The 22,993-nt window shown below is 50.7% G+C and overlaps 1 pseudogene; it reads left to right on the top strand.

Annotated features, from left to right (window-relative positions):
* Window positions 1–5,213, top strand: LOC144578837 (breakpoint cluster region protein-like; annotated as a pseudogene).
* Window positions 5,214–22,993: the final 17,780 nt, after the last annotated feature.

Genomic DNA, 22,993 nt, shown 5'->3' with positions numbered 1-22,993 from the left:
ATGCCACCGTGGCCTAAGGGTCCTCTGGAGCTGGAGGTAGGGCTTGAACCAGGCCTCTGTTGGGGCAGAGAGGTCTCCAGTCAAGTCTGCTCTGACCTCTTACTCTCCCCTTCTTCCCCAGGCTGCTGCTCCTGCTGCCCTATGGGCCGTGCCAACTGTGTCCAGGGCTGCATCTGCAAAGAGACATCAGACAAGGGCAGCTGCTGTGCCTCATGTCAGGACAACCCTGCTCTCAGATGTAGAAAGAGTGACCTAAACAAATTTGGAATTTTTTTCCATACAACCATGGCCTTACTAAATTTGTCTCTCTTTTATAAAATATGTGAATGATAATAAAAGTTGTCGCCTTTATTCTGGCTCTGGTTTTCTTTGTGTGCCTTGGAAATAGTTTCCCAGGTTGGGTAGCACTATCACTCACCACCTCCCTTGGCTCGGGGGTGGAAGCTCCCTGTCCTGTGTGGCTCTCAGCTGAGCTACTGCACTGACCCTGCTGACACCTTGGTCTTGAACTTCCAGCCTCCAGAACTGTGAGAACACATTTCTGTTGTTTATGCCCCCAGTCTGTGGTACTTTGATATGACACACCTGGAAAGCTAATAGAGACAGCTGGCATAATAAACTTAAAACTCAGATTTTACATGCAGCTTTAAATATACCAGTTCCTTCTTACATAAAACTGCAGTAAGATTTCTTATTAAAACTGTTTCAACTGTGTTGTCTACTAAGGTAATTTGCTAGTTTGATTTTCTAAGGTTAAGTATTCTCAAATTAAATGTGAAACTAACCATCAAAAATGCCATATTACACATTTCTGACACCAATACATTGTTTTAAGTTATATACTAAGGGGATCAGGAACCTTTAAAACTAACCTACCAGGCTGGGCGTGGTGGCTCACACCTATAATCCCAGCACTTTGGAAGGCTGAGGCGGGTCACGAGGTCAGGAGATCGAGATCATCCTGGTCAACATGGCGAAACCCCACCTCTACTAAAATACAAAAAATTAACCAGGCTTTGTGGCATGCACCTGTAGTCCCAACTACTCAGGAGGTTGAGGCAGGGGAAATCACTTGAAGTCAGGAGATGGAAGTTGCAGTGAGCCAAGATTGCGCCATTGCACTCCAGCCTGGTGACAGGGTGAGATTCCGTCTCAAAAAAATAAAATAAATAAATAAATAAAACTAACCTACCATAAAATGGCATTTCTGTCATTTAATATTTATGGCCTGTAACAGAAACTTCCAAGTTAGTTCAGACATACTTTTATTAGGCTTAAAAACAGGCATTTAAAAATGCCACTCAATCTATTTTTAACAAACAAATGAATTTTAAAACTTTCACTATAAATGAATATGAAGGCTTTGCAAGGCTGAGACAGGCACTTTATAAGAAATAGGTAACTACACAAAAATATGAAATAATTGAACAACCTGCCAAGGTGCCCTTTATCTTGCAGCAATGTGTGGAGTAGATCAAGCATCATGGCATGAAGGAGGTGGGCATCTACTGTGGGTCTGGAGTGGCCACAGACATCCAGGTGCTGAAGGCAGCTGGATCAGGTCGTGATGGAGGTGTGGGCGTCAATGTCCACAATGAGATCTCACAGAGCTCCATGGCCGGGTCACATCACATTCTTCACTGTGTCTTTTCTTCATTTACTGTTTTATTATTTTTTAAAAAGAGAAGACAAGAGTTGTAGAAGGAGCTTCTGTAGAAGCTAGTTCTTGAACCATCCTACCCACCCATACCACTTGCTGGGTGGACCCGGGGCTGCCGGGGGGCCTTGGCCTTCCTGCCTTGAGGGTGGACATGAGGTGCGGAAGCCTGGGACTCAGTGTGTTCTGTCCACTGCCCTGCGTGAGGATGTGGTGGGCAGAGGGCACTGATGGGACCCAGCTCAGGCTAAGGCTGCACCACCTCCACCTCCATCCCACCACTCCTCACCGAGTATTAAGGACCTGGACCTGCCCCAAATGCCAGGGGAGGGCACTGAGAACCCAGAGTGACCTTGTCCAGCAACTTCAACCCAACAGGACTTTGTGCCTGTGACCTTTCTTTGTGCCTGTGACCCACCCAGACCAGGACCCCTAGAATGCCCAGCACCCCTGGGTGGGCAGTGCAGTAGTTTCAGTTCCCTCTGGAGGCCCAGGATGGACCTGGCCTGTGGTGGGGAGGTCAGCTCCAGTGGCCAACCGGATCCAAAGGAAGACACTGGTTCAAACACTGAAACCCATCGGATTCTCCCACAGCCTTCCTGCTGTCAGAAGACTCGTACAGGGGTGGTTGCTATGAACAGGGCAGAGCCACCTGATTCCCATGCAGGCTCTGAGTCCTGCTGCACTGGTCTCCTCCTGGACATCACATTGCGCCAGGCAGGGGAGAAATATGGGGATGCACACACCCCTCCATCATCTCTACACAGACACAGAACCACGCACAGCTCTTGGGAGGAGGAAGATGAGCTGCTCAAAGCCAGGGAGGGACCCGCACAGTGGCCAGCATGGCAGGGACGGTGCTTTAGCCAAAGCAGGGATGGCAGGAGACCTACTTGGGATCCTCAAGGAGGCTGCAGCACTTCCATGTTCTTTCCAGATAACAGGGACGTGTCGATGCTGATGAGTGAGATGGAGGTACACGCCATTGCAAACATGCTGAAGTTCTGCTTCCGTGAGCTGCTTGAGCCCCTCTTCACTGACAAGTTCTACCCAACTTCAATGAGGGCATCGGTGAGCACTGGAGGCCTTGGCGTCATAGGAGGCATCTCTTCCATGTGCACTGCTGCCATTAGGGGCTGTGGAAAGTGAGGTGTGAGAACCCAAGCTGTGTTCTTTCTGCCATGGTGAGTGTTTTAACCAAGCTCAGAAAGCAGAGGCCACAACTGAGGCCATTGTGTAAGTCCTCGTCTGTCCCCAGAGGACTCCTTGTCCTATTCCTCAAGGAGACCAAAAGAGTAAAATGCTCATCACTGCTGTGCTGTGGGGTCCTAAATCTGCTATCCCCCTTCCAGCAGACCAGGACTGAACAAGGGTCCCCAGGTGCTCTAGCCACGGGTCCTGGCCCAGTCAAGCACAGGATCAAACCTGGCCTGATCCCGAGTCAGCCTGGAGGCTGATGTCTAAGCAGGGCACCAGTGTGTGTGGCCCTGTACCCTTTGCATGACCCTTAGGGCAGGCCTGCCTCCTGGGCCCATGCCCAGAGGACCTGGTCTACCAGCCTGGGGTGCCCCTGCAGAGTCTAGGGTGAAGAGAGGGTCTCTGCTCAGTTTGTGGGGCTGGGGCCACCCACCTCCCACCTCCTTGTGTCCCTCACTCCCCTTTTTCATTTTATGCTGAGCCTCCACTCCTCTGGGCTGCCCTCGGGAGGGGGTGGCAGCTGCAGTTTCCCACGGATAGCTCTGCCCATGAGCCACTGCTCTCACACCACCTCCTGCTGCTGTTCTCCAGGTGCTGCTGACCCTTGTGGGGCAGAGAAAAGGGATTCAGGTGGCTCATATCCCACACTGGCACCCTTCACAGGGTCCTCATTGGGGCCCAGTGCTGTGGGAGTGAGGATGATGACGAGCCTGGGCTGTTCAGGAACACGTGTCCCAAGTGCTCCATGTCACCAACTCGGGAGAGTTCTCCAGCTCATTGTGACCATGAGAAGTAACCCACTGCCTTCTGCAGTAATTTCAGATCCCACTGCAAAGGAGAACTTCATGCTTAACCTGCCCTTGTCCCGGCTGGAGGCCAACCTGCTCACCTTCCTTTTCCTTCTGGACCACCTGAAAAGGTAGCCCAGCTCTCTCATAGCTGCCCAGGCCACAGGGTGCCCCTCTGCTCACATCAGACCCCCAGCACTGAGGTCCTTTTCCCTCAACCCATCTACAGTCCCTCACTGCCTCTGGGGACCAGCGCCACTGCCACCCCCACCCCAGCCTCTCCTCTTTGCCCTGCTCCCCTCTCTGCACTGTGGCTTCACAAAGAGCTCAGAGCTTTGGCCATGGCCAGCAGTGTACTTGAATTCCCCAACTCCCTCACTCCCCGACCATGGAGGAGAGCTCCCCACCAGCCCAGAGCTAACCCCTCATCCTGGGCCGCTGAGACCCACAAGTACCAGGGCTGGAATCAGCTTGCAGCACAGCTATGGTCGAGGTTGCTCCCTCTCAGAGGACTCCAGCATGGCCCAGGCCCTCTGCCTCTTTCCTGGTGGTGGTTGTGTAGAAACAGCACACTCTGCTTTGGTCCTGCACAGGGTGGTAAGAAAAAGGCAGTCAATAAAAGTCCCTGCATAACCTCGCCATGGTCTTTGGCCCCACACTGCTCCAGCCTCAGAGAAAGAGAGCAAGCTTTCTGCCAATCCCAGCGGCGCCCATCACCATGACCAACAGCTGGTCCTTGGAGGTCATGACCTACGTGTGGGAAGACAGGTTCCAGCCAGCCCATGCCACCCTGACCTGACAGAGGTGGCCTCTGCCTGTTACACCCCCCATCCTGCCCTGCCCAGCTTCCTACTTGCATTGTCTGTGGTGGTGCCTGAGATTCAGAGAGAGATACTTGCCTAGGTCTGCATGGATGAAAGTGTTGGGGAGGCCCAGGCCACCTCTTGGTCCTGCTGGTGCACCTTACTGGGGGCTTAAGACCACCCCAAGTGTTTGGGTGTGGAGGCTCATGCCTATAGTCCCAGCACTTTGAGAGACCATGGCAGGATAACTGAACCCAGGTGTTTGAGACCAGTCTGGGCAATGCAGCAAACCCGATCTCTAGAAAAGAGAAAAGGAAAAATTAGTCAGGCATTGTGGCACACACCTGTAGTCCTAGCTGCTGGGGAGGCTGACATGGGAGGATGGCTTGAGCCTAGCAGTTAGAGGCTGCAGTGATCCATGATGGAGCCACTGTACTCCAGCCTGGGTGACAGAGCAAGGCCCTGTGCACCTCTAAAATAACCCCCTCCAAATCATGCCTTGTACACTTCCACACCCCCACCTCCCTTCTCACTGTAAAGGCTTCATCGCAGCAGTGGAGGACCCAGCACCTGAGCTGGACTTGGGGGCTAAAGATCACCAGCTGTGAGCACCCTCTGAGCCTCTCTCCTCTTTCCCACTCTTTCTGGCAGGTCCAGGTGTTGCTGTACTTCCTGCAGCTGGAGGCCATCCCTGCCCCATATAGTAAGAGACAGAGCATCCCGTTCTCAACCAAAGTCTTAAGGCCCCTGTCCATCTCCAGAAAGTAGATAGACATCTTTAAAACCTCTGGATAATCGTACCATTGTAGAGTGGGAACCAAACCTTCCTGAAGTGTCCTTGGGCCAGCCCCAAGCATCAGGCCATCTGCCAAGGGACAGTAAGACAAAGCAGAAGGACAGGTGGCCTAGGGACATCCTGGCCAGGTCTGGAAGCCCCAGACTGGCCCTAAACTGTGTTTTTTTCACACGGCCACCCGAGGGCACCCCAAGCCAGTGAATCTCAGAGTCTGGGCCAGGTCCTGGGGGACAGAGTCAAGGTAGTGGTTTTAGGAACTTTCTCCTCGATCACTTCTCAAGATGTGCCCTCTCCGGGGAGACAGGAGTGTGACGGGATCCCCTCACTGTTGTATCTTGAATAAATGCTGCTGCTTCATCCTCTGGGGTCATGGCCCTATCCCTGTGTGGGAGGGGCCTCTTCCATTCCCTGACTAGGAAACCACACTCCATTTAGAAAACAATTGAGAGGCTAAGTCAGCACTGGGTAACATTTTGACTCCATTCTCAGCTTTCTTTTTTCTTCTTTCCAGAAGGACTTTGTGCAGAAATGGATTTTTTCTTGCTGTGTTTGTCCTTATTGGAAGGCAGCTCCAGGAGGCCCATGAAATGTTGGAGGACTGGACCCCAGGAGAGGGAGTCCCAGGCTGTGCACTTTAGGATTCCTCCTCCAGGGAGAGCAACCTCATCCCCGATCCTGACTGCCCTCCTGGCTCACACTCTCCTGTTTGGCTTCCACAGGCTGGGACTTCTCTGGCTTCCCTCTGCCCACACTCTCCCTGCCTCAAGTGTCCCCAGCTCGGGTGGCTTCATTTTTCTCTCAACTCAGGGAACTTGCTCAACTTCTGTAAAAGTCCCCACTTAGTGGTAGAAGCTCGCTGATGGCATGTTTTAAAACTTTGATTCAAACAACCTTTTAATACTTGAATATTTTAAGTTTTATACATAGTTTCTATTTTTTTCCTAAGAGATTCAGATACCTAATAAGATCCCAGAATGGCACCAATTTGTCTTTATTTAAGTGCCTGGCTCTGCTCTCTCAGGAGTGGGTTCTGAGGTCTCTGGACTACAGGATATTCGGAAGGTGAGGAAGAAGCCCGGCCTAGGAACAAGGGGCAGGGGGATGGTCTCCTTGCTTGAGCAGGCAGAGGCACAGCACCACCTGCCGCCCCCTCTGCCAGCACCTGTGTGGGAGCCCAGGCATCCTTTGTAATCCTGCATTACCAGCAGGCTGAAAGAAAACAGAAGCATGGAGTCTGCCACTTATTTTCAACAAATTAACCCATAAACAATTCCCTCACTTTTTCAGAAAAAGGAGGTTGGGGCAAGGAGAGGGGAGAAGGGAGACGAAACCCAGAGCCGAGTTTCCAGAAAAGGAAACTTTTCTCCTGCAGGAGAAAAGGATGCTGCTGCCCAGAGGAGGGAAGCAGGATCACACTCGGGAAAGTGTGTGGGGTCCTAGATGACACCAACGCCCAGTGAAGTTCTGTCCAGCGACCTCTCCCAAGGTGGGGAAGGTGAGTGTTTCCTGGATGTCCGTGGGCAGATCCTGCTGAGCATGCAGCATGTTGGGGAGTCTGACACTGGAGCCATTCTCCTCCACTCCAGGCAATTCCAGGCAAGGCAATTCCAGGCAAGGTCAGGCCAGACCAGGCCAGGCCAGGCCAGGCCAGGCCAGGCCAAACAATTCCAGGCAAGGAAATCCCAGACAAGGCAAGGCAAAGCAAGAGAAGGCAATGCCAGGCAAGGCAGGGCAGGGCAGGGCAGGGCAGGGCAGGGAGGGCAGGGAGGGCAGGGCAGGGAGGGCAGGGCAGGGAGGGCAGGGCAGGGCAGGGCAGGGCAGGGCAAGGCAGGGCAAGGCAGGGCAAGGCAGGGCAAGGCAGGGCAAGGCAGGGCAAGGCAAGGCAAGGCAAGGCAAGGCAAGGCAAGGCAGAAAATTTGAGGTAAGGCAAGAGAAGGTAATTCCAGGGAAGGTAACTCCAGGCAAGGCATAGCAAGGCAATTCCAGGCAAGGAAATTCCAGGCAAGGCAAGGCAATTCCAGGCAAGGCAATTCCAGGAAATGCAAGGTAAGGCAAGGCAAAAAATTCCAGGCAAGGAAATTCCAGACAAGGCAAGGCAAGACCAATCCAGACAAGTCAATTTCAGGCAAGGCAAGGCAATTCCAGGGAAGACAATTCAAGGCAAGGCAAGGGAATGCAATTCCAGGCAAGTAACTCCAGGTAAGGCAAGACAAGGCAATTCCAGGCAAGGCAGTTCCAGGTGAGGGAAGGCAAAGCAAGGCAATTCAAAGCAAGGCAAGGAAAGGCAACTCAAGGCAATTCCATGCAAGGCAAGGCCTAGCAATTCCAGGCAAGGCACAAAAAGGCAAGGCAAGCCTTTTCAGGCAAGGCAAGACAAGGCAGGGAAAGAAAATTTGAGGTAAGGCAATTGCAGGTAAGGCAAGACAAGGCGGGGAAAGGCAAGACAAGGGAAAATTCCAGGCAAGCAAGGCAAGACAAGATAATTCCAGGCAAGGCAAGGCAAGGCAATTCCAGGGAAGGCAAGGCAGGCAATTTCAGGCTAGGAAATTCCAGGCAATGCAAGGCAAAGCAAGCAAGGCAATTCTGGGAAAGGCAAGGCAAGGCAAGACAAGGCAGGGAAAGGGAATTCCAGGTAAGGCAATTCCAGGTAAGGTGAGGCAAGGCAATTGTAGGGAAGGCAAATCCAGGCAAGGCAATATCAGGCAAGGCAATTCCAGGCAAAGCAAGGCAATACAGGGTAAGGCAATTCCAGGCAAGGGAAGGCAAGGCAATTCCAACAAGGAAATTCCAGGCAAGGCAAGAAAGGCAAGGAGAGGCAAGGTCATTCCAGGCAAGGCAAGGCAAGGCAATGCAATGCAACACAATTCCAAGCAAGAAAATTCCAGACAAGATAAGGCAAGGCAATTCCAGACAAGGTAATTCCAGGAAAGGAAAGGCAATTCACCTGGAATTGCCTTGCCTAAAATTGCCTTGCCTAAAATTGCCTTGTGTTGTCTTGCTTTGCCTTGACTGGAATTGGGTTGCCTGGAATTGCCTTGACCTGCCTTAGCAGGAATTGCCTTGCCTGGAATTGCCTTTCCCTGCCTTTTCTTGCTTTGCCTGGCCTGGAATGCCATTCCGGCAATTTCCTTGCCTGGAATTACCTGGAATTGCCTTGCCTGGAATTGCATTGCCTTGCTTTGCCTTGCCTTGTTTTGCCTGGAATTGCCTGGCCTAGAATTGCATTGTCTTGCCTTACCTTGCCTTGCCTGGAATTGCCTTTCCTGGAATTACCTTGTCTGAAATTACCTTGTCTGGAATTGCCTCGCCTTGTCTTGCTTGGTATTTTCTTGCTTGAAATTGCATTGCATTGCCTTGCCTTGCCTTGCCTGAAACTGCCTTGCCTGGAATGACCTTGCCTCTCCTTGCCTTTCCTTTGCTTGTCTGAAATTACCTTGTCTGGAATTGCCTTGTCTTGCCTGGAATTTCCTTGCTTGGAATTCCATTGCATTGCATTGCCTTGCCTTGCCTGAAATTGCCTTGCCTGGAATGACCTTGCCTCTCCTTGCCTTTCCTTGCCTTTCCTGGAATTTCCTTGCTGGAATTTTTTTGCCTTGCCTTGCCTTGAATGGCCTAGAATTGCCTTGCTTGGAATAGATTTGCCTTCCCTTGCCTGGAATTGCCTTACCCTGCATTGCCTTGCCTTTCTTGGAATTACCTTGCCTGATATTGCCTTTCCCTGCCTTGTCTTGCCTTGCCTAGTCTGAAATTGCCTTTTCTGCAATTGCCTAGCCTGGAATTGCATTGCCTTGCCTTGACTTGTTTGACCTTGCCTGGAATTGCTTTGACTTGCATTGCTGTGCCTGGAATTGTCTTGCCTGGAATTGCATTGCATTACCTTGCTTTCCCTTGCCTGGAATTGTCCTGCCTTGCCTTCCCTGGAATAGCCTCTTCTGAAATTGCCTTTTCTTGCCTTGCCTTGACTTGAATTGCCTTGTTTCAAGTTGCCTTGGCTTGCCTTTCCTTGCCTGGAATTGCCTTGCCTTGCATTGCATTGCTTCGCCTTGCCTGGAATTGCCTTGCCTTGCCTTAGCAGGAATTGCCTTTGCCTGCCTTTTCTTGCCTTGCCTGGCCTGGAATTGCCTTTCTTGCAATTTCCTTGCCTGGAATTGCCTTGCTTTGCATTGCCTTGCCTTGCATGGAATTGCCTGGCCTAGAATTGCATTGCCTTGCCTTACTTTGCCTTGCCTGGAATTGTTTTTCCTTGCCTTTCCTGGAATTGCCTTGCCTTGCCTGGAATTTCCTTGCCTTGCCTAGAATTGCCTTGCCTTGCCTTGCCTGGAATTGCCTTGCCTTGCCTTGCCTAGAATTGCCTTGCCTTGCCTTGCCTGAAAACACCTTGGCTGGAATTGCCCTTTTTTGCCTTGCCTCGCCTTGCCTCAAATTGCCTTGTTTGGAATTTCCCTGCCTTGCTTTGCCTCGAATTGCCTTGCCTGGAATTACCCTGCTTTGTCTTGCCTATTCTTACATTGAATTACCTTGCCTGGAATTGGCCTGCCTTGCCTTGTTTTGCCTTGCCTGGAATTGCCATGCCTTGCCTTGCCTGAAATTGCCTTGCCTTGCTGGGAATTTTCTTGCATTGCCTTGCTTTGCCTAGCCTGGAATTGCCCTGTCTGGAATTGCCTTGCCTTGGCTTGCCTTGCCTTGCCTGGAATTGCTGTGCCTAGAATTTCCTTGCCTTGCCTTGCCTACCAGGCCTGGATTTCCCTTGCTTGCAATTGCCTTGCCTAGCTTTGCCTGAAATTTAGTTGCCTGGAATTGCCTTGCATTGACTTGACTTGCCAGGAATTGTCTTGCTTTGCCTTTCCTTGCCTTGACTTGTCTTGCCTTTCCTGGAATTGCCCTGTCTTGCCTTACCTTGCCCTGCCCTTCCCTGCCCTGCCTTGCCTTGCCTTGCCCTGCCTTGCCCTGCCTTGCCCTGCTTTGCCCTGCCCTGCCCTGCCCTGCGTTGCCTGGAATTGCCTAGCCTAGAATTGCCTTTTCTTGTCTTGCCTGGAATTGCATTGCCTTGACTGCCTTGAATTGCCTTCCCTGGAATTGTCTTGCCTTGCCTAAAATTGACTTGCCTGTATTGGACTTGCCTTGCCTTGCCTTTAATTTCCTTGCCTGGAATTTTTTTGCCTTTCCTTGCCTTGCATTGCCTGGAATTGCCTTGCCTGGAATAGCCTTGCCTTGCCTGGAATTGTCTTGCCCTCCATTGCCTTGCCTTGCCTGGAATTTCCTTGCCTGGAGTTGCTTTGCCATGCCTTGCCTGGAGTTACCTTCCCTGGAATTACCTTGTCTTGCCTTACCTGCAATTGCCTTGCCTTGAATTTCCTTTCCCTGCCTTGTCTTGACTTGCTTTGCCTGAAATTGCCTTTCTTGCAATTGCCTTGCCTGGGATTGCATTGCATTGCATTGCCTTGCCTTGCTTTGCCTTGTCTTGCCTTGCCTTGCCTTGCCTGGCATTGCCTTCTCTTGCCTTGCATTGCATTGCCTAGAATTTCCTTGCCTGGAATTGACTTGCCTTGCCTTGCCTGGAATTGCCTTACCTTGCCTGGAATTGCCTTGCCTTGCCTTGCCTGGAATTGCCTTGCCTTGCCTTGCCTTGCCTGGAATTGCCTTGCCTTGCCTTGCCTGGAATTGCCTTGCCTTGCCCTTCCCTGCCCTACCCTACCCTGCCCTGCATTGCCTTGCCTTGCCTTGCCTTGCCTGGGCTAGAATTGCATTGCCTTGCCTTACCTTGCCTTGCCTGGAATTGCCTTGCCTGGAATTGTCTTGCCTGGAATTGCCTATTTTTGCCTTTCCTCGAATTAACTTGTCTGGAATTGCCTTGCCTTGTCTTGCCTTGCCTTGCCTGGAATTGCCTGGAATTGCCTTGCCTGGAATTGCCTTAACCTGCATTGCCTTGCCTTGCTTGGAATTGTCTTGCCTGACATTGCCTTGCCTTGCCTGTAGTTGCCTTCCCTGGAATTGCCTTGCCTTGCCTTACCTGGAATTGCCTTGCCTGGAATTGCCTTTCGCTGCCTTGTCTTGTCTTGCCTAGCCTGGAATTGCCTTTCCTGCAATTGCCTAGCCTGGAATTGCATTGCCTTATCTTGCCTTCTGTTGACTTGCCTGGAATTGATTTGACTTGCATTGCCTTACCTAGAATTGCCTTGCCCATAATTGACATGCCTGGAATTGCCTTGCCTTGCCTTACCTGGAATTGCTTTGCCTGGAATTGCATTGCATTTCCTTGCTTCTTTTTGCCTGGAATTGCCCTGACTTGCCTTCCCTGGAACAGCCTTACCTGGAATTGCCTTGTCTTGCCTTGTCTTGTCTGGAATTGCCTTGTTTCAAATTGTCTTGCCTTGCCTTTCCTCACCTGGAATTGCCTTGCCTAGAATTTCCTTGCCTTGCATTGCCTTGCTTGCCTTGCCTGGAATTGCCTTTCCCTGCCTTGTCTTGCCTTGCCTGGCCTGTAATTGCCTTTCGGGCAATTGCCCTGCCTTGCCCTGCCTTGCCTTGCCCTGCCCTGCCCTGCCCTGCCCTGCCCCGCCCCTCCCCGCCCCGCCCCGCCCCACCCCGCCTCGCCTCGCCTCCCCTCGCCTTGCCTTGCCTGGAATTGCCTGGAATTGCCTTGCCTGGAATTGCCTTGCCTTGCCTTGCCTTGCCTTGCCTTGCCTGAAAACACCTTGGCTGAAATTGCCCTTTTTTGCCTTGTCTTGCCTTGCCTCAAATTGCCTTGTTTGGAATTTCCCTGCCTTGCTTTGCCTCAAATTGCCTTGCCTGGAATTACCCTGCTTTACCTTGCCTTACCTCAAATTACCTTGCCTGGAATTGGCCTGCCTTGCCTTGTTTTGCCTTGCCTGGAATTGCCTTGCCTAAAATTTTCTTTCCCTGCTGGGAATTTTCTTGCATTGCCTTGCCTTGCCTAGCCTGGAATTGCCCTGTCTGGAATTGCCTTGCCTAAAATTTTCTTTCCCTGCTGGAAATTTTCTTGCCTTGCCTTGCCTTGCCTTGCCTTGCCTTGCCTTGCCTTGCCTTGCCTTGCCTTGCCTTGCCTTGCCTTGCCCTGCCTTGCCCTGCCTTGCCCTGCCTTGCCCTGCCTTGCCCTGCCTTGCCCTGCCTTGCCCTGCCTTGCCCTGCCTTGCCCTGCCTTGCCCTGCCTTGCCCTGCCTTGCCCTGCCTTGCCCTGCCTTGCCCTGCCTTGCCCTGCCCTGCCCTGCCCTGCCCTGCCCTGCCCTGCCCTGCCCTGCCCTGCCCTGCCCTGCCCTGCCCTGCCCTGCCCTGCCCTGCCCTGCCCTGCCTTGCCCTGCCTTGCCCTGCCTTGCCTTGCCTTGCCTTGCCTTGCCTTGCCTTGCCTTGCATGGAATTGCCTTGCCTTGCATGGAATTGCCTTGAGTTGCCTTTCCTTGCCTTGCTTTGAATTGCCTTGCTTTGCCTTCCCTCACCTGGAACTGCCTTGCCTGGAATTGCCTTGTCTTGCCTTACCTGGAGTTACTTGCCTGGAATTGCATTCCCTTGCCTTGCCTTGAATTGTCTTCCCTGGAATTGCCTTGCCTTGCCTGAAATTGACTTGCCTGGATTGGTCTTGCCTTGCCTTGTCTGGAATTTCCTTGCCTGGAATTTTTTGCCTTGCCTTTCCTTGCATTTCCTGGAATTGCCTTGCCTGGAATTGCCTTGCCTTGCCTTGCCTTGCCTGGAATTGCCTTGCCTTGCCTGGAATTTCCTTGCCTGGAATTGCCTTGCTATGCCTTGCCTGGAGTTACCTTCCCTGGAATTACCTTCTCTTGCCTTACCTCAAATTTTCGGCCTGGCCTGGCCTGGCCTGGCCTGGTCTGGCCTGGCCTGGCCTTGCCTTGGAGTTACCTTCCCTGGAATTACCTTGTCTTGCCTTGCCTTGCACTCCTCTCTGCTTGTGGACCTGGTGAGGCAGGGAGCAGAAAATACAAAATTTAGCAGGAGGAGGTGGCACTTGCCTTTATACCCAGGTACTGTTGACACTGATGCAGGAGAATCGCTTGAACCCGGGAGGCAGGGGTGCAGTGAGCCAAGTACGGACCACTGCACTCTAGCCAGAATGACCACTCAACACTCCAGCTCAAATAAATAAGAAATAAATAAATGTAAGCCTGTAATTCTATCACTTTGGGAGGCTCCGGTAGGTAGTTCACCTGAAGTCAGGAGTTCAAGATCAGCCGGGCCAATATGGGGAAACCCCATTTCTACCAAAAATAAAAATACTAGCTGGGTGTTGTGGCATGCGCCTGTAGTAACAGCTGCTCAGGAAGCTGAGACAGGAGAATTACTTGAACCTAGGAGGCAGAGGTTGCAGTAAGCCAAGATCACGCCACTGCACTTCAGCCTGGGTGACAGAGACAGACTCCGTCTCAAAATAAATAAATTAATTAAATTAAAAATTTTTTTAAATGTAGTAAGATTGCAGTCATGCAGCGGAAGTGTGCTAGTCCTATCCGGGTAGTGAAGGCAGACTTCATACACAAATCTCACAAGAACTTTTATGCCCACCCCTGAAAGAAAGCCCTGATTGCCTTCTAAAGAAGTAGTACATGGGCAAATGCATGGGCTGTCCCAAACAGCACTGGAGAGATCAACAGAAAACAGGGAGTGACATGCTCAGCATTTGAGGCCAAAATGCCCTTTTTCAGAGCAGCTGCCAGAAGACAGCGAGCAGGATCGGATTGGAGGTCACCTGTGGGTGAAGGGGAGAACAGTCAGATCTGGGCAGGGGTGTAGGAGCCTGGGCATCCTCACTGGAACAGAAGAGAGCTGCTCCGTGATGCTCAGGTGACAGGCAGAGCCTTGCAAATCCAAGTTCTCCTGGTACAGAAAGGCCAGCCAAGGTGAGGACAAAGACAGGCACGCACAGGAATGGTTTCCTGGAGGACGGGGCCCAGTTACATCTCTCAAATGGGACCAGATTGGTAGGAAGATCAGCTGCTTTGGGCAACCAAGGTCGCTCTTGGGTAAGCTCCCAAACTAGATGGTGCCAGGGGCTCTGGACCAGGCAGCTGGACTAAACATCTCATGGTCCCGTATTCCAGGAAACAGCATCTAGCACTTGTCTGGCCAGTTCTCCAAAAGAACCATCCACATGCCATCTTTCCATTTTCCCCCCTGTTCACAGACTGGGCAGGGCCTGACCAGAATCTTTCCCTTAGGGTTTTCAGTCACTGCCAAAATCGGAGCCTGGCTATGAGGAGGTGATGTTAACATGTGACTCTGGGCCAGGCGCTGCCTCATGCTGTAAACTCACTGCTTTTGGGAAGCTGAGCTGGGAGGATCACTTGATATCAGCAGTTCAAGACCAACCTGAGGAACATAGATCTCTACAAAAAAATAAAAATAAAAATTACCCAGCTCTGGTGACATGCACCCAGAGTCCCAGCTACTCGGGAGGCTGAGGTGGCTGGAGATCAGGAGTTCAAAGCTGTAGCTCTGATGTTGCCGCTGCACTCCCACATGAAAGACAGAGTGAGGCCATGTCCTGAAAAAGGAACAAACATGCTAGGCATAAAAGAAACATACCTGAAAATGGCCAGGCGTGTGGCTCACGCCTGTAATCCCAGAACTTTGAGAGGCTGAGGTGAGTGGATCACCTGATGTCAGGAATTCAAGAGCAGCCTGGCCAACATGGTGAAACCCCATCTCTACTAAAAGTACAAAAATTAGCCAGGCATGGTGGCGGGCACCTGTAATCCCAGCTACTCAGGACTCTGAGGCAGGAGAATTGCTGGAACCTGGGAGATGAAGGTTGCAGTGAGCTGATATCTTGCCATTGCACTGCAGCCTGGGTGAAAAGAGCAAGACTTCATCTAAAAAAGAAAAAGACAACCAACATACCTGAAAATAATGAAAGCTGTTTATGACAAAGCCATGCCTAACGTACTACATAATGAGGAAACGTTGAAAGCATTTCCTCTGTAAACAGGAACAACACAAGGATGCCCATTCTCACCACTGCTATTCAACATCACACAATCAGGCAAGAGGAAAAAACAAAAGGCATCCACATTGGAAAATAGGACATCAAATTATCCTTATCTGATGGAGATATAATCTTGGATTTAGAAACATATAAAAGTTCCACCTGAAAACCCCTAGAGTTGATCAATAAATAAATACAGTTATTGCAGGATACAGAATCAATGTACCAAAATCAGCAGCATTTCTATACACCAATAATGATCTAGTTGGGAAGGAAATTAAGAAGGCAATCCCATCTACAGTAGCAACAAAATGAAAAAAGACATGCCACAGAATAAATTTGACAAGGAGTTTGAAGATTTCTACAAAAAAAACTACAAAACACTGATGAAAAACTAATAAGACAGAAAGAAATGAACAATCATCCCATGCTAATGAATGGAAGAAAACCGTAGCATTAAAATGACCATACTGCCCAAAGCAGCCTAGAGATTCAATACAACCCCTTCCAAAATACCAGTGTCATCGCTCACAGAATTGGAAAAATCATACAATTTATATGGAACCAAAAAAGAGCTCAAAGAGTCAAAGCCTTCCTCAGCAAATAGAAAAAAAAACTAGAGGCATCCCATTTCACTACAAATTAGAACGACAAAATTTTTGACAAGTGCGTGGAAAATAGCAGGAAAATAGACACATAGATAAATGGGACACATGACAGAGCCGAGAAAGACAGCCACACATTCACAGCCAATTGATCTTCGACACAGCTGACAGAAGCACAAATTGGGGAAAGGACTACAAACATTACCTCCAGATAGAGCTGAGACTTGAATGCAAGATACAAAATTAGAAAAATATTAGAAGGAACCATAGAGAAAACTCTTCTGGACCTTGTTTAATGAAGCTGCCTAACTTTGGCAGGTGTAGAGTCTGAGGAGGCAGCATGTGCATCACGGGGAGAGGAAGAAGATGGGTTAGAAAGGGTCCCAGCCTGTCTCGAGGTGGAAGTGGTGGGTAAGGAAACCCTTGCGGCTGAGTGTGCTGTGGTGCCCTGTGCTGGCTGTCTTGGAGCAGAAGATGAGGCCTGGGCTGCAGCTGAAGCAGCTGGATGGGAATATGGATGAACCTGCCTCAAGGTGTGGGTTCCCTGCTGCTGTCCATGAAGGACCACAGGTTTGGGCTGGGTGGTGGCTGCAGCAGTAACGGGAAGTTTCCGTAGTGAGGTGGGACCACTGACCCTCGGTCTGGCCAGGGTGGTGGTGGGAGAGGCAGAAGATGGGTCAGGAAGGCTCCCAGCCAGGTCTGCAGCCCAGGTTGACTTTCTTTTGGTGTGGGGGCTCGAGGTGGAAGTGGTGGGTAAGGAAGCCCCTGCGGCTGAGTGTTCTGTGGTGCCCTGGGCTGGCTGTGTTGGAGCAGATGATGAGGCCTGGGCTGAGTCCCAGGAGTGTGCAGAGATGGCAGAAAGGGTGTCTGAGGAGGAGAACAGGGGGCCTGCTGACCTGCACTTCCTCCCCGACAGGTCTAGAGGGGGGCCCTGCAGCAGGTGCTTGGAGGGCCACGGGGTCCAGGCCGTCTTGAGACTTGCATCTCTCCTGCTGTGCATCCATGCTGGGTGCTTTAGGGACAGCAGGCAGAGATGTCCCTGTTGCCGGTGAGGACAAAGCATGGGAAAGCAGTGAGGCTCTGCACTCCCAGAGGGACTTTTCCTCACCCTGCAGTGCACTGTTTAGCCACAAAATTTCGGCATTTTTCTCCAGGTCCAGGTCTTCAGCGGTGACCTGGAACCCCAGCTGTAAGGGAGGTGGCAGCATCAGAGGCTCCCCTCGCCTGTGTGGCAGCAGAGGGAACTTTCGTCTATGAGGACTAGAGGCCTGAGATGTCGGGGAGCCACTCCTGGGGGCCAGTTTCTCCCCAGGTGCTGCGTCTGCTGCCTTTTCACACTGGGCCTGACCCTGAGAGACAGCCTGAGGGCTGGCCTCACTCACTGCCTTTGAAGGAGTGAGGGGCAGCCGGCAGTGGGATGAGGCTGGCCCCTTCCTCCTCTTTAGCCACGGGAAGCCTCCTGTGGAGCTGTAGGAGCTGGAGATGGAATTGTGTTTGACGCAGCAGCTCATCCCGGAGGGCTGGGATGCTTTGTCAGATGGGATTTCTGACCTCTGGGTATGGAGATCTCTCTGCAGGGGCCCAGGCCTGGGTACGAAGGGAGAGAGGCCTCCACTGTCCCGCAAGGGTCTAAATGCAGACCGTGCATCCCTGGTGCCCTCAGGGCCCCCTTTCTGATCATCGGGCTTCTCTTGGACTCTGGGGTCCTTGTCCTGCTCAGGCATCCCTGCCCCACTCTCCATGAGGGCCCTCTACATGATCTCTGGATGGGAGTGTGGGGTAGAGCTGGGTGTTCTGGGCCCCAGAAAGGCAATTACCTCCTCCAGGGATTCTCTGAGCATCCTTACGATCCATGCAATCACTGTGCTGCTGGACATTCTGGTAAAACGAGCACACAGCACTGGTTTGCTGCGGTACCTGTGCCTCAAATTGAAGGCAGGATCACCGGACAGAACACAGGGCTTGTAGGATACAGAAATCCTTGGACTTGTTTCAACACCAGGCTGATTCCAGGTGTCTGGGTACTTGTGGGAAAGCTTGCCACTCCTTCCAGAGGCAGGAGCAACGGAGAGATCCCACCAGCAAAGTGAAGTGAGAGATGTGGGCAGCAGGCTCAAGGCAAGTGAGTCCTACTGGTGGGTCCTCGGCCCCAGGAAGGGACCAGGACAGGGATAAAGGGCACAGAGTGCCCAGGTAACCGCTCCTGGGAGCAGTGAGGTATTTTCGAATCCTTGAACTCTCCAGAGCTGGGCTCTGAGAGTTCTCTTGATTGCTGCCAACTGGCAAAGGGAGCATTCTCCTGTTGCCAGGAAACGCAAAATTCAAACCTGAGCGAGTGGGGCACGTGAAAAGACAGGCACGAGTACCATAACCACGCCAGAAGGGCGACCTTAAGGGATTCTCACGACAAGGTAAGCGTGCCAGGCACCGCTGACAATGCGGAGTCAGTGGCGGCGGCAGGAACGTCAAAATATTCGCGTGAGAGGCACCTGCGAGCAATGGCGGCGGGAGAGGGCGCGGGGTAGAAAGGGTGCCTGATAGATACTGGAAGGAAAGGTGCGTGCACAAAGGACGCCAGGCGTTAACAGTTTGGCTGGCAAGGTTCGCGCACAAGGCACCTGATGGCAGTGGAAGGGGCGGCGCGCTCAAGGTGTACTGTAGGGAGAGACGCGCACACTGAGGACCTGGGACCTTAACGGATTGGCGCGGCAAGGTACGGGCACGAGGCAGCTACTGGCAACTGCGGGATTGGGGGTGGGGTAGGGAGCTGCGCGAGCACCAGGTATGAATATTAGCTGGTAGTGGTGGCACACGCCTGTAGGCTCAGCTACCCGGGAGGCTGAGGCAGGAGAATCGCTTGAACCTGGGACACGGAGGTTACAGTGAGCTGAGGTCGTGCCACTGCACTCCAGCCTGGCAACAGAACGGGACTCTGTCAAAAGAAAAAAGAAAAAGAACCAAAAAGAACCAGCAGAGCCTTGTCCACACCCAGCGCCACAGCATCGACGAGCTGGAGCGGCGGCTGGACGGAGCTGAGCGCGGAGAATCGCTGCATGTGGGAGCATCAGCGGCTGTTACCTGGCGGTCTTCCGGCTGCCGGCCTCCTAGGCACCGCTGTCGCCGCTGCCGGGGCCCAGGAACCTCTTCAGCACTACGGACAGCGCTCTTTCGGCCAGTCACAGCCGGCGCCTCAGCCGGCATCGTTTCAGAACCACGGACAGCTCCAGGCGCAACCCCAGCCGGGCCCTGGCGGCAGGGCTCACACACCCCAGGCGCTCCATCAGCACCTGGGCACACTTGGGACCAAGGCCAACAGTGAGAAGAAAGGTCACCCGGATTGCCATGCTGCCCCCGGAGCCCCTCTTCAGCAAGAATCTCCCTCGCCGTCGCCAAAGACGTCCCGAGCAGCAGACCTGAGTGAGCGGGGAGGAGCAGATGGGCACTGCCATAGTGGGAGCAAGGGAAGCAAGCGGGTGTGAGGGGACAGAGAAATTGGGTGTGTAGGAATCTAAAGGACCTGGGTGATGTGGTGTGAAGGGGTGAGAATATGTTTGGGGGCAGAAGCCTGACAGGGAGATTTGCAGGGAAAGAGGGGAAAATATCAGTGTTTGAGAAGGTTCGAGGGAATGTTGGAGGAAAAAGGAGTAACCAGATCATCGGTAGGGGCAAAGGAGGAAAGAAATTGGACATTTAAGCCATTGGGGATATTGAAACCTGGCAGCATTTACAGGGACTAGACTGGAAGGAAGTTGGAGTGAAAATCAAACTGAAGAAAATAGAACCATTGAAATTTTTTTTAAAGTTAGAAAAACTTTGGAAGAGAGTTTGAGTAGTGAAAGTATTTGAATGGAGAGTGGGATATGAAAAAATCAGAAGCCTGGAGGCATGCAAAGGGCTGCAGCCAAGAAAGGGTACTGGGTAGAGGGGAATTCAGAAAGTAGGGGACAAAGCTGAAAAGCAGGAGTTATATGGGAAGGAATGGGAGCTGTCCAGCACAGATATCCTGGTTAAAGTACAAGGACATAGAATATACTACATGCCTGTAAGCATGGCATGTTTAACAGCTACATAGGATGGGGCTGAACAAAGAGTTATCAGCACACTTATGATTTATTCTTTAACAAGAAAGGAAACTTTGAGAAGGAGCTTTTCCTTCCCTCACCAACCATATACAAACTCTAACAAAAGTAAATAAAGCAGTCTGGTTATTAGCCAATAGCGAGAAGTGAAAACTCAAATTTTATGGCCCATCTAAAGTGAGTACCAGTTACTCAGTTCACAGTGTTACCAAAATAAAGGCAAACCAGCATTGCCTGACTACCTGATTCTTTTGGAGAAGCTAGGATCCAGATATTTATGTAAATTTTACCAGTTTTATAAATAATTTTACCAATTTCTACTGGACTCCTACAAGGATTTTCATGTTGGGAGTGCCTTGTACTAAAACACCTCCTAGGCACCGCTGTCGCCGCTGCCGGGGCCCGGGAACCTCTTCAGCACTACGGACAGCGCTCTTTCGCCCAGTCACAGCCGGCGCCTCAGCCGGCATCGTTTCAGAACCACGGACAGCTCCTGGAGCAACCCCAGCCGGGCCCTGGCGGCAGGGCTCACACACCCCAGGCGCTCCATCAGCACCTGGGCACAGGTATTTGTGTCACTGAGGGTGGACCCCTCATGAATAGATTAATCCTTTCTCTGGGGATGGGTGAGATGAGTGGGTTCTCATACTGTGGGTTCCCATGAGAGCTGATTGTTAAAAAGAACCTAGAAGTTCCTTCTCTTTCTTATTTCCTCTCTCACCAGGTGACTTCTTTACACATTGACTCCTCTTTGCCTTCTGCCATGAGTGAAAGTGGCCTGAGGCTTTTGCCAGAGACAGATGCCCAATCCTAAACTTTTCAGCTATCCAGAATTATGAGCCAAATAAACCTTTCTTCTTTATAAATTACCCAGCCTCAGGTGTTCTTTAATAGCAACACAAAATGGACTAAGATACTTTCTTTACCTGCCTGGCCCCAGTCGGCATTAAGATTTTAAACCCTGGCTGATGTAATACAGCTTAAGTTCTCTTGAATGATATGATAGGCTGAATTTTGCCCCCCAAAATGCCTAAGTCCTTGTAAAACAAAAATAAAATTCTGAGGCCTCCCAACCATCTGAATGGACTGCCTCCTCAGTCAAGCACTTTTAAAATTTAACCTGAAAGACTGGCTTAGGCCATTACAGGAAGTAGGGGTCAGACATGCCTCATTATACCTCTCTGGCATTAACATCAACACAAACCTTAAGTCTGATAAGAAGTACTTATATCTATTCTCTCTGAAGCCTGCTACCTGAAGGCTTCCTCTGCACACTAAGAACTTTAGTCTCTACAATCCTTTATCTTAACCTAGACATTTTCTTTCTATTGATCCCAGGTCTTTATATAAACTCAACCAGTTGGCAACCAGAAAATTAAAAAATATACCTATAACCTGGAAGCTCCCGCCAGCCTCGGCTTCCATTTGTCCTGCCTTTCTGAACTGGACCAATGTATTTCTTAAATGTATCTGATTGAAGTCTCATGTCTTCCTAACATGTATAAAACCAAGCTGCACCCAACCACCTTGGACACATGTTCTCAGGACTTCCTGAGGGCTGTGTCACAGGCCATGGTCACTCATATTTGGAACAGAATAAATCTCTTCAAATATTTTACAGAATTTGCCTGTTTTTATTAACATCCTGATCCCTAGAACCTGCAAATGGTACCTTATATAGCAAAAGGGACTTTGCTGGGGTGATTAAGTTAAGGATCTTGAGATGGGGGATTATCTGGATGGACTTGATGTAATCACAGGGGTTCTTACAAGACAAGGGAAGAAGGGACAGGATAAGAGAGAGATGTGGACAGAAGCAGAGGCTGAAATTATGCACTTTGTAGACAAACGTAGAGGCTGCAAGTCAAGGAATGCACATGGCCTCTAGAAACTGGAAAAGGCAGGAAAACAGATCTCCCGTGGAATCTCCAAAAGCAATGTAGCTCTGCTGATGCCTTGGTTTTAGCCTGTAATATCTATTTTGGATTTCTGACCTTCAGAATTGTAAGATAATAAATCTGTGCTGTTTAAGCCACTCAGCGTATCGTGATTTGTTACAACAGCAACAGGAAACTAGCAGACATAGCATTTAAGTTTATTTACTACCTTCTTTCAATGAACCCCTTAATGCTAATTTCTTTCCTTTTTGCTCCATTCTCTGTATAACCTATAATCGCTCTACATCAAATTACTCATCATTCCCCAGGACTCCATGCTTTTCACATTGCCATGTTTTTGTGTCATTCTTTTTGCCTAAAATTATATATCTCTGTTTAAAACATCTAGAATAGAAAAGGGGAAGCCTACTTTAATATTGGTAACTACTAAAGATGTTTCTACCATTTGTGGTGCAGACAAGCTGAAGTTGACGAACGACACCACAGATCATCCCACAAGTTTCCTACCTGAGAAAGTGCAACCTATTATAAGAGTCCCATTAAGATACCCTAATTCGGAAGGATTCAAGCTGGAAAAGAAGGCAGTTCGCTGTGGGTCAGGTGGGGAGTTCTTGACTTAATGTCCTTTTAGCATTGTAGAATAACACTGGGAAGCCAATGTGATGGGAGTTGCAAAGGCAGGTATGGGCATGGCAAATTGAAAGGTGACAAATGATGGGACCTCCTAAAGGTGCACCTTCTTTGTGCCTTTCTGTGCATCCTAGTTTTAGCATTTAGCATGCCATGGATTTGAAGTTAAAATCGAAAGCTAACTCAAGAAAAGAGTTGAGACAGTAATCAGCCAGCTTCAGCTTTGCTTGCAGCACTGGCAGTTTCAGAAAAGAAAGCAGTCATCTCCCAGTGGGACAGACAGAACTGCTCTAGCTGACAACAGCCACATTTGCACCTACTCAACCAAGGCAGTAAGCACCTCCCACCACATGCCTATGCAGATGAGCTGCTCCCAGGCTTCTGGGCACTACTCAGTCTGATTCCTGACTGGGCTCACTGCCAAGTCTGCTGAACCACTGGTTTCCAAGATCTACAATGCCACCACTATGACTAATTAATATTGCTAAGGCTCCTGCCACAATTGGTCATGGCCTCTGGGAATGGTAGTGACAATAGATACACAGGCAGGACACAAACCGAGCTTTGTGGGTAGTTCCCACAGTTCAT

The sequence above is a fragment of the Callithrix jacchus genome, chromosome 13, assembly GCF_049354715.1.
Source record: "Callithrix jacchus isolate 240 chromosome 13, calJac240_pri, whole genome shotgun sequence".
NCBI lineage: Eukaryota > Metazoa > Chordata > Mammalia > Primates > Cebidae > Callithrix > Callithrix jacchus.
This window is presented reverse-complemented; position numbering and strand designations above follow the sequence as displayed.